Below are 12,056 nucleotides of genomic sequence, written 5' to 3'. Positions count from 1 at the left end.
ATTTCCTGTAGTTCACAAGTGGATGAGACTTTGATTTTTTTTTTATGTCCAACTTTTTTGGCTGATATATGAAAAGACCAGGTTTAAAGAGTTGTAACCATCTGATATTTGGGGTGTTTTCAGTTCTTTACAATTAACCATTGCTCAAAACCAGTGGCGTGAGATGGGTTGGGCTGAAACCTGCCCAAGGTCCTGTGGGCAAATAGGGATTTGAATCTGTCCTTGTTCCAAAGACAACACTGCCGACCAAATAACATTTCTCCACTATTGGTGTCATAGGCCTTTAAGAGAAGCCCCTCCCATGTGTCCGTCCACCCCACCCCCCCAATATCTACCAAATAGCAAGATTCTCCAGTGAATTTCCAGGAACAGCTGCTGGGCGAATCATATGGCTGCCACAGTCACACCAGGGGGTTGGGGTTGCACATCTGTTTGAAGAAGCAGAAATCCAAAGAGCAAATAAACACCAAGGCCTGGAGCAGCCTCCTGACAAGGAAGATGTGGGCAGGCCTGTCTTCTCTGATCCGCAAGCAGGACACAGATATATCTACTCTGCCAGCCAGTCCTGAAGCCGCCTGGCATTCTTGAACAGATGAGGGGGTGGCAACATCAGGGGCTCACTGCAAATGCCTCGTGGTGCCAAGAGCATTGTTGGAAGGGAGTGTAGAGGCTCAGAAGCAAACAAAGGCCAAAGGGCTCCTTGATCTTCCAGTGATCCTACCCCATAGCCCTTGAGATTGCATACCAGAGTCCCCACTAAATCAGAGTTTTTCCTTTTTCCGAGAAAAAGCCGTTGCACAGAGATAGAGCATGCAAGGATGTTTGAGGTTTGGTTCCTGGCATCTCCTGCTGGGACTAGAAAAGAACCCAAGACCTTGGAGAGCACCTGCCAGTCAGTGTGGAGCATATGGAGCTCTGTGTAGCATCTGGCTTGTTTTTCACGCAGCATCGCATTGTGACAGCAGGGCCGATGATAACTGCATTGAACTGTATTGCCAGTGGTACTGCATAGGAGAAGGGCTTTGGCTCAGTGGTAGAGTGCACATGTTGCATGCAAAAAGGTTCCATCCCTGGATCTTCAGATACACTGCCAGGCAGTGTCTATAATACTTAGCAAGATGGACCAATTATCTGGCTTGGTATAAGGCACCTTCCTGAACTTCCATCTATGCTCTGCCACTCTGCCTATGCACCTCCATGTTTATTTTTCTCCCTGTGTTGTGAGGACTCCTTCCTCCCACCGCTATCTGTCATTCCCTCCATTCCTGTTAATTCAGAATCTGTTGAAGTTCAGTACCTAGGATAAGCTAACCTGGGGTCCTCCAGATGTTGTGCTGACCCAACAGCTCACATGATACCTGACCATTGCTGGGGATTGGCCTGGATTCTGTGAAGTGCAATGAGGTGGCCTATGTGCCCGCTCAGTCTGCTGTCCCAGTGCTAACTATCAACGGGCAATGTAAAGGCCTTCTCCCTCCTTTATGGTTCTTCATCCTTAAACTGGATTTGGACCAGACAGCCCTTCAAAGGCAGGACTTTAAGGACCGCAAACCTGTGCCTGGGCTGCGCTGCTTTAGACTGCATGTGGGAGATGACAGACTGGAATCACCTAAATTACAAAATAAAATAAAATCCCTGCACATAAAAAGCTAAATGCCACAGACAAGGGTTTTGGCCTAGCCTTCTCTCTGACATGTTCATTTTCCATGTGCAGGAGTTGTGCCCTCTTCCCTTGAGGGAACAGGCCAAAGTGGTACAGTCAGGGCGTAGGCTTACTCCCGTATGGGGTGTGAGCGGAGTGGCAAGTGGCTCACCAGAACAGGAATGGGGTGGGCCAAGCAGCAGCGAGGTCATGTGAGGTACGTGTTTGCAGCCTCAGCACTGCTTCACCTCACCTCATCCTGCATCACCACCACAGCCACTGAAAGGGCACTGCCACCAGTCTGTCCTCCTCACACACCACTGCTGAATTTGAACTAGGCTTTACAGTATACACTGTGAAGAATCTCCCCTCAATTTGCTGTTGTGAAATCTTGTCTGATCTGCTCAGTCCCTTACAGCTTCAGGAAGGTGTCACACTGCTTAGCTTACCTTGGGCCTGTCCTATCTATCTATCTGTCTATCATCTATCTATCTATCTAATATATAAATATATAACCATTTATTTTACACACATATATATTCAATTTCTTTTATTATTATTTTGCCAGAAGCAACCTCTTGTGCAAGATCAGATACAACTGGACTATTCTAACTCACCAGGAGCGGATTAGTAAGGGTGACCATAGTCAGTGGAGAGTTTTGTTGTTCTTGGTCCAGAGAGGAGCCCAATCCTCTGCCTGCAGAATAACTTTCCTTTAGGGGGTTCAAGGCAGGGTAAACAACAAACAAGTAGTGGTTTTATAAACCGATGTAGACCTAAGCTGATTTAAAAGTTTGCATATACCTCCATCATAGCTGTCAACATTTCCCTTTTTTTAAGGGAAATTCTCTTATTCCGAATAGGATTCCTCGCAAGAAAAGGGAAAAGTTGACAGCTATGACCTCCATATGCTTATTGAATGATGGCAAATAAAATATCTAAAATGAGCATTGGAAGACCTGTCACCCCATGTGCCCTGGGGCCAGGCAGGCAAAAGTGGAGCAGGTTTGCACTCCCAGGGCTGCCATCTGTTGAAACTGGTACAATATTAGAGCTGGGAACTTCCCAAGTGAATGGCAATTTAAGGAACTATTATTTGTTTTGAAATGCTAAGGTTTGATGCAAGTTAAAAATCCTGCATGAGCACATTATTGGAGCAGGGGGCAGTGAGCCATTGGAGCAATATCCCTGAAAGATTATATAAATCAATGGCGCCTTCTAGTGGCTGAAGGAGGGAGCAATTTCTGGGGATCACAGGTGGGGGGGGGGGCTGGCTTAAATAATAATGGGAGATGTGTTCAAAAGGATTTGGCCAGGCTTGAGGATGAGGATGAGCTATCTGGGTTGGGGGTGGAATATCACCATCTGGGGAAAGGCCTGCCTGCACCTGTACTCGGCTTGCCATCTGTCTTGGCTCCATCTCCTCAGTGGGCAGATCCGTTGCAAGCGACAGCACAGTAGCAGGCAGAATCTTGCATGCGGCCATATTCCTGGGTCCTTGCTTGCTGCAGCCAATGCAATGAGCTTCCTCACTGGTCAAAGCAAGATCAGGCAGCAGTGTGTGTGTGAGAGAGAGAGACTGACTTCCTGGCCTGCACTGCTGGCTGGCTGGCATGGGCTGGGGACAGGAATGGTACACACATGCCTGGACCTTCACCCAGGGACAGATCTTCACAGCATGGAGAGACCCAGTGCAGCCGTGGGAGGGGAGCCCAGAGATGGTTAGAAGTGGTAAATGGGCAGCTTAGGGGTAAGAAACTGACGGCAGTTGTGGATGGGAAAGGATGCATAGGCAAGATGACATGAGCTTAGTTTGCAGGAGCACAGGAAGCTTGCTTTATACAGAGTCAGACCAATCACCCATCTGGTTCAGTGTGGTCTGCACTGACTGGCAGCAGCTCTCCAGAGTTTTAAATGGGGGGCATTCCCAGCCATACCTGGAGATGCCAGGGATTGAACCTGGGACCTTCTTCATACAAGGCTGATGCCAATGAGCTTACGTTGCCCTTCCTGGGAAAGATGCCTTTACAGCCTTTGAAACTTCCAATGCCACTGCAGTGAAATGAAGGGGGCAGCCCTTTAGGGGGAGGAGCTCCATGCACATAGTGGAACTTCCACAGAGATTGTTGAATTACGAGGTGTGTGTGTGTGTGTATGTATGTGTGTGTGTATGTGTGTGTGTGAAGCCAATCTCTTCCCAAGGGATTCTTTCTCAACTTCCGGAGAATGACCAACTTACAAAAGAGATCAAGCCTCATTGCACCTTTAATAGAAGATGGATTTTTGGCAGATATATGCAGTCCCCCCACCCCCACCCCCCAGTCCTGCATGACAAGCTGCATGGGCCAAAAATCTTGCAAGCCACAGAACTATTGAAGATGCAGGAGTCTTGCTCACCTTTGTAGCCAGTCACCTTTGAAAAATAAACAAGAGGAAGTCAGAGATAAGTGGAAAAAAGGCAGTTATGCAACCACAGTTGCTCAGCTTAGGTCAGGGTGGAATAAGGCTGAAGCCTGTCCATAGCTACTGAACCTGCATCTACACAGTTGGGTAAAGGCGTGCTTCCAGAAAACATTGGGGCAAACTGGGCTGCACATGCTAACTGGAGGCCCCCCTCATCACACACAGGTGCCCCTTGGGGATGTGGGCAAAGAGCCCTGTGCCTCGCAGTCGGATGGAGGGTGTTTAGAGCCTCGGAGGTACATTGTCATGTACAGCATCGAGCACATTGTTTAGTTGTTTCCGACTCTTCGTGACCCCATGGACCAGAGCACACCAGGCAATCCTGTCTTCCGCAGTTTGGTCAGACTCATGTTGGTAGCTTCGAGAGCACTGTCCAACCATCTCGTCCTCTGTCGTCCCTTTCTCCTTGTGCCCTCCATCTTTCCCAACATCAGGGTCTTTTCCAGGGAGTCTTCTCTTCTGATGAGGTGGCCAAAGTATTGGAGCCTCAGTTTCACAATCTGTCCTTCCAGTGAGCACTCAGGGCTGATTCCCTTAAGAATGGATAGGTTTGATCATCTTGCAGTCCATGGAACTCTCAAGAGTCTCCTCCAGCACCATAATTCAAAAGTCGAGCATATCAGCAGGCGCTAAAGTTACACAGCAGTTGCAGTTGTGTGCGCGCGTGCTCCTACTCTGCATCGCTTGCGGTTGGCAATGTGCGGATGCAAAAAAGTCAGTCGCGCGGCGCACCACCAGGCGACTCTGAAATGGGCCTCTGGGTGGCGAGGCGCTCCAAGCGCGCCTACGGAGTGCGCCCGCTCGCCGTTTCGCGCGTGTGTTTCAGGCCCGGCCGAGTCGGTGGGGGTGGGGGAAAGGGAGGAGGAAAGTGGGGCTGGGCGGAGAAAGAGGGTAGGGGGCGGATCCGAGACACGAGAGTCCCGGTTAGCCGAGGGGAGGAGCCTGTTCAAACTTGTCGAGACGCGGCGGGGCTGCGAGCCGGCCGGGGGAACTGTGCCCCGTAGCGGCCCAGCGGCGGACAGGCACCATGGAGGCGGCCAGGCCAGGTGCGGGGCAAGGCGGGCAGCGGGAGGTCGCGGTCCACTTTCCGGTGGGCGGGGGGAGACGGGCGGGAATTCGCTTCGGGGCCCAGAAAGATCAGAAGGAGAGAGCTCCCCCCCCTCCGCCAAAAAAAGGACTAGCCGATTTGTGCGCTAAGAGTCTTGGGCGCTGAGTTACAGTTGGCGACCGAGGGGGCTTGCTTGGGAGCCTCTTTGGGAGCCTTTCTCCAGCGACGGGTCGCTCCTCTGCTCCCCCCATCCACCTCCCTTCCTGAAGGGGGCTGAGTTGGCTGCGTGGTCCCGCCGCGGCGATCTTTGTTGTTGCGGAAGCAGGCCGGCGATGTTGCTGTTAATGCGCCCCCCGCTTCCCCCTCCATCTGCCTGCTGGAATCGTATTTTCGCCTCGCCATCCGTCGACTTGCGTCTCCCGCGGTGGGAAAGGAGAGGCGCCGCTGCCTCTTGTCCCGGCGGCGAGTCGGTTTCTGAGCGCGTAATGTTGTTCCTTCTCGTTACTTTCTCCATGAAAGGGCAACGGAGAAGCGGGAGTCTGCGCTGCCGGGCTTGTGGCGCGCGTGAAGGTGTCCCTTTCTCCCTCTTCGTCACGGGGCAGCCTCTTGCCAGCCAATGAGCTTGTTGGTCTGGCCTAGTGGGCTTCTCCCTCTCCTCCCTCCTTTCATTCATGGGGAAAGTTTGGCCACATCCCCGGTGCTCTGAATCTGCGCCAGGAACCTGGGTTGATGGGGGCCAGGCTGTGTGCCAGAGCCCTCCCTCCCCTGCCTGGATGGGTTGGCTTGGGGTTTATGCCTGTTGAGAGTCCCTTGCAGGTGCTTGCTCTGAGTATTTGGGCTAGTCCTCCCGCTGCCCCCAGGGAGAGGGCTGTGGATGCCCCAAAGGAACCCCAGAGTGACCCCAGCAGCCAGGATAGGCTATGCAAAGCCCTTGGATGATACTGTGCAGAGCAGGGGGAGTGAACCTGTGGCTTGCCAGATGTAGTAGGACCACAACTCCCATCATTCCCTGCCATTGGCCATGATGGCTGGGGCTGATGGGAGCTGGAGTTCAGCGGTCGGCTGTGGGGTCTGGGACAGAGCGTTAGTCTCTCAGTGCCAGAGGCGGGTGTGCATGGTGTGTGGAAATTGTAGGGTGGCTGAGTGTAGGTTGCTATTTTCAGCCCAGGTGTGGGGAGGCCAATGAGGAAACCATCCAGTGTTGATACTGGGACATGCTCCCCAAGCATCCTGTAGGAGCATGTGCAACAGCTAAAAAGGCTCTTTGAATGTGTTTATATGCACACAGTTGCATATTATGCTGGAAGCATGTGTGTTGCGCTGGGCAGACCAAACAATTCTGGCTTTCCCTGTTGTAGGTATGTTTCTGTCAGCTCCTCTTTCTGCATGTAGCTGTGGTGGCTGACTGCGATAAGCCCTGGAGATTTTTGTTTGCATGTGGAATAACAGTGGGTGCTGTGGACTAATAGCAGAAGCATTAACTATAAAAGATCCTCTCTAGGACAAGAATGTGATAATAAGGTGCATTTATATCCTGCCTTCAAGGAATTCAGGAATGAATATATGTCTGTCCTCCAATTTTATCTTCACCACAACCCTGCAGGCTAGGCTGAGAGACGGGTCCAGAATTGTAGCTTTGTAGTTGGATGGGGAGTTGGACCTGGGTTTCCACAGTCCTGGTCTGACCTGCTCAGCAGTAGTCCAGCAATATCTGGAGGGCACCACGTTGACGAAGGCTGCTCTAAGCCATCTCACTTCCAGCTCTATGAATTGTCTTATTCTCTTCTCTCTTTTTCTGTCGTTGGGGGTACATGGGAGTGAGCTGGGGACTCCCAAGAGGCGGCTGTGTGTGTTAATTACATTTCCTGGAGAAATGAGGTGGCCTCTTTGTGTTTGTGAAGAGGACAGACAACAGGAACCATTCATCACAACTCATTGTGTTTGGATTCTTGCCTCTGTGTATATGGTGCTTTTTAAGATCCAGCCTGAGCCTGTTTGCGGTAGGGACTCTCCTGTTAGGGGCAGCTTGCTGTCCTTTGCAAGCTTGTGAATCACCATTCTCTATAAACAAGAACCTGAAAGCCCTGAAACTTTTAAAACTCTCTGCTGCTGGCAGTTTGGTCCTGCAGGGCTTGGAAAAGTCTGGGCAAAGCACTGCCATTTGCAGCTTTCAGTTTCAGGCCAGATGCCCGTGAACGATGGATAGGAGAGAAGGGCCAGGAAGCCTCTCTAGTGCTCAGACTGCCAGAGCTGGGATTTAGGGAATCTTTGGTGATGGGTGCATCCGTGCATGCAAAGGCGAGGGGGGGAGAGAGTAGCTTTTTCTTGGGTACATTCTGCTGGCAGAGATGAGAGGAGGAGGGGGACTGTGGAAGGGTAAGAGTCTGCTTGCTCTCTGATCATGTTCTTTGTTCCTCAGCTTTAGGCTGGACAGGCTTGATAGCTTCAGCAGATGCCTCCGCTCCTTGCTTTGAAGTGAAATAGATGGGGGAAGGGAGGACACAGCCCTGACCGACCTCCCCTCCCCTCCCTGCAGCGTCTTGTTCGCTGGGCAGCATTGTTACACAGGCACACAGGTTAAGACCGATGCTAAGAAGTGGAGGCAGCAAGCTTCTCCTCTCCCTTGATGGCTTTCCTAGACTTATTCAGATGCCATGCACAAAGTAATACATTTTATTCCAAAGCATTGGGAATGGGGGCTGTGGTCATTGTTGGGTTACAACTCTCATCACCCCCCCCATTGTTGACAGTGCAGGCTATGGCTGATGGAAGTTGAAGTCCTGCCCTCCACTGCTGCATTGTGGGAAAAGAAGCCTCTGAGTGCTGAGAGTGGTTTGGGAGAAATGGTGGCGGAAGAGGGCTTCTTTTTTTGGTCTCCCAGTGGGGGTTAAGCATAGATTTCCAACATGGAAAGCTATTAGTGGTTCCCCACTAATGACCCACATTAACAAGGGGTTGTGCCTTCAGCATAGTGAGCTCAGTTCTATGGAGCTTCATCCAGTAGGAACCAGACAAGGACTGACACTGCAAAGTTTCAGATGTTGGGTCAGAACAATTTTTTTTATTTCAGGAGGCTGCTTTAATGTTCTTGTTTTCTTATGTTTAATGTTCTTGTTTTCTTATGTTTAATCTATGCCTTTTGTACATTGTATGTTTAATTTTTTCATTGTGAGTTGCATTGAAACAACTGTGAAAAGTGAGGTAGTAGACCTTTAGACAGAGAAACAAATGAAGAAACAGTTACAGTCAATGACTCTCAGATCCAGCTAGGGTAGGGATAGATGGCCCCCTTAGTACATTGTCTATGTACCTCTGCAGATTTATCTCATGAAAAGCCCAGTACAGCGCCAAGGGCTCTTGAACCTCTAGATATGGCCCTTGTGGAAGGTTAATTGCTAACTGTAGCCAGTTGGTTTGCTCACATCTAGAGATCTCAGTTTTGCAGGATATGAATGTCTAGCAGTGGTGTCCAAACTTTTTTCAAAGAGGGCCAGATTTGATGAAGTGAAGGGTAGTGAGGGCCAACCAAAGTTGTTGTTGAGGTTTTTTTAGGATTTTACCCAGAAAATAAACTACCACAGGGGCCGGATTAAACAGACTGACGGGCTGGATAGGCCCCTGAAACGGACTTTGGACATGTCTGGCTAGGGCTTGGCCAAGGATGCGCAATGGCAGAGTTCTATTTCACTGATAGCTACAGGCAAGCAGGAGTTCCACATTGGGGATTGACAGGGCTGGGGGAGGCGGCTCCTTCTCCCAACAGCCCACTTGGTTTCTGTGCTAGTTGTAGGAGAAGAAAACCCCCTTTCTCTGCAATCAGCATGGAAATGCAGAAGGGTGCCAGAGGAGCAGTCAATCCTTTCATCCTCCTACTTCCAGTCCACTTGGTAGAAGGCCTTTCTTTCTTTCTTTCTTTCTTTCTTTCTTTCTTTCTTTCTTTCTTTCTTTCTTTCTTGTGGCTAGCTTGTTAGGAGGGTAGAGAAGCCTACATTTCCATGTGTGGGGTTGCAGAATAGGACACCTCCACATCTATGGCAAGCATGGGAATGCAGGCTAGGAATATTCTTGAAAAACAAACTTTTGTTGGCTTATTTACAAGGCAGGTGTATTGAAGTGTATAAACTGTGAACTAGGAAGTCCTTCAAGCAAATGTTTCCTTTGCAGCAAACTCAGAGGTCTTAACAAACCAGTACTCTCTCAGCCTCAGTCCCTTCTCTGCAAAATGGGTATGATAAGGCTGATCTTACCTTGTGAAGCATCATTACTGAACCAATATATGTGATACATTTTAAACTCTCTAAAATGCTCTGTAAAAGCAAATATTTTGGTTAACATGTAGCAGCTAGTTGGGATTAAGGCTCTCTGCAGCTGGCCCTCTATTTAGATTGTTTATCTGACAATCCATTTTTTGACTTCCTGCTGTTTAAACTTGTATAGTGGTGGGCAGCACTGCCCCTAGGCTTTGCTGCAGTCAGCAAATTAAAATCCCCTCTCTAACCCCCCCCCCCACCAAAACACCCTTAACTGTATGCTGAGTAGCACAGTGCCACCATACGCAATGATAAAGAGTTGATTGGAATTCTGTTTTCTCATTTTAATTTCCAAAGCAACTCCTTTCTTCCCCTTGAAAACTGGGCCTGTGTTCCAGAGATCAGTTGGCAATCAGGCCATGCCCCCTGGTATGTTGGGAGCCCTGCCCATCCCATGAGTCGTTGAGCTTGCTTTGTGCTCCTCTTCCAAAAGTGCAACACAGCACATTTCTCTCTGCCTGCAAGTATTTACATAGCTGAGGCAGATGCCGCTGGAATTGTGGTGCCCGCATATCCAGTTTGCCACTATGATTGGGCTAGCTTAGGTGGCAAGGCCTTGGGCTTGGGAGTACAGGAGTGTGGCCAGCTGCTGGCTGCCTGGAACTGGTGTCAGCATACTGGCATTTCAGAGGACTGGGGGAGTTGGGGACTGTGTGTGCATATGTGTGCACATGTGTCTTGGGATCTGCTTACGCTACGTAGTTATGATGTGTCAGGTACTTGCAGGGTTCAATAGTGCTCAGAAGGCCATGTCTTCTTCTGTTTGTACCTGTTCATTCCCCCTTCTCTTCTTTTCTGAAGGGTCTCTGTGTTAATTGTACAGCTTTCCTGAAAAAAAAAACAACTGGTGCAGACACATCACCTGGCAGCTTTTGGTCCTCCAGTGCCAGCCCAGGTCATCATGTGGGATTAAATCCTTACTCCCCAGGTTCAACGAGAGGGTGAAGATGGTTCCTCCTCTCCATGGCTTTATGTGGAATGTGTGTGCGCACATGTGGAGAGGAACCCTGCTGGGTTGACCCAGCCATGGCCCGACTGAAGGCTGCCCCTGATCAGTGTGCACTAGGCTGCTCTTCTGGGTGGCCTGTCACTCCACATCCATCCAGCGCTCCTAGTGATCATAACTCATTAGCTTGTCATGTGTGCAGCTATCACACGGCCTGCCCTCATGCTGGGGAGAGTGGATCTGCACTTAAAGGGGTGGGATGCCCTTCGGCAGATTGGTCCAGTCATGGTAATGTTCGTGCTTTGGTAGGTGGCATCTCTGCCCCGCAGTGTGCTGTTCTCTGTGTTCTACAGCATCTGCCTGCATACAACATCTCCATATGTCAGAGGGGCCATTGATAACTGCATCATAGAGACGGGTCTTCTTGACTTTAGTGGTAGATCACCTTTGTTGCATGCAGTGTTGGCTGCAGGTTCAACTCCTGAAATCTGTAGGTAAGGATGGGAGAGACCCCCTGCCTGAAACCCTGGAGAGCTGCTGCCAGTCAGTGTAGACAATACTGAACTAGATGGGCCCATGGCCTGACTCCATATGAGGCAGCTTCATATCTTAGAATCGTAGAGTTGGAAGTGACCACAAGGGTCATCTAGTCCAAGCCCCCACAATGCAGGAATCTCAACTTAAGCACCCATGACAGATGGCTATCCAACCTCTGCTTAAAAACCTCCAAGGAAGAAGAGTCCACAACCTTCCAAAGGGGTCCTTTCCACTGTCGAACATGTCAAATATGTTCCTGTTGAGTTTTTTCTTTATACAGTAGAGGTAGGGGGGAGGAAAGCACAGCAATGTGAAGTACAGTCATACCTCGAGTTGTGTTTGCTTCATGTTGCGTTTTTTCATGTTATGAATGCGGCGCTCTAGAGGAGTGCTCTATCACATCATGCGCAGAAGCAGCGCTCTACTTATGGACTTTTCACGGTGCAAACAGCACCCTGGAACAGATCGTCTCCATAAGTAGAGGTACCACTGTACAGTGGTGCCCTGCAAGACGAATGCCTCGCAAGACAGAAAACCCGCTAGACGAAAGGGTTTTCCGTTTTTGAGCTGCTTCGCAAGACGATTTTCCCTATGGGCTTGCTTTGCAAGACGAAAACGTCTTGCGAGTGTTCCGATTTTCCCCCGCTTCCCCCCCTTTTCTAAGCCGCTAAGCCGCTAATAGCCTTTTAGCCGCTAATCCGCTAAGCCTTTAATAGCCGCTAAACCGCTAATAGCCGCTAAACCGCTAATAGCGCTAATCCGCTAAGCCGCTAATAGGGTTGCTTCGCAAGACGAAAAAACCGCTAGACGAAGAGACTCGTGGAACGGATTAATTTCGTCTTGCGAGGCACCACTGTACCAAAGTGAGTATTTGGCTCAAGATAACCAAATCACCCAGTGCTCTACAGGAAACAACAACAAATTATCAGGGACTCTAAATGTTTGACTGGAGAGAGGCAGTGTTAGAAACTGAGATATGAAAGCTAGAGCTAAACGGCACCTTAAACCTAGGTTATGGGCGCAACAACGGAATGTCTAGGCACACTTTTAAAATAACAAGAATCCAAAGCTGCAAAATGAATGAACTGTTTCATATGGTCTAGTCCTCAT

The 12,056-nt window shown here is 49.7% G+C and overlaps 1 protein-coding gene across 9 annotated transcripts in view; it reads left to right on the top strand.

Moving 5' to 3' along the window:
* The window catches only part of LZTS2 (leucine zipper tumor suppressor 2), a 64,227-nt gene that overhangs the window by 27,211 nt on the left and 24,960 nt on the right, over window positions 1-12,056 (top strand). The window contains exon 1 of one of the 9 annotated variants that reach the window (XM_082224786.1): window positions 5,038-5,151. The exons of the other annotated variants lie outside the window; for them this stretch is intronic. The gene's annotated coding sequence lies outside the window, so the exon portion shown is untranslated. Of the gene's footprint in view, window positions 1-5,037; window positions 5,152-12,056 lie in introns of those variants that run through there. 9 annotated transcript variants of the gene reach the window in all.

This window comes from Podarcis vaucheri (genome assembly GCF_965113315.1).
Source record: "Podarcis vaucheri genome assembly, chromosome: 5".
NCBI lineage: Eukaryota > Metazoa > Chordata > Lepidosauria > Squamata > Lacertidae > Podarcis > Podarcis vaucheri.
This window is presented reverse-complemented; position numbering and strand designations above follow the sequence as displayed.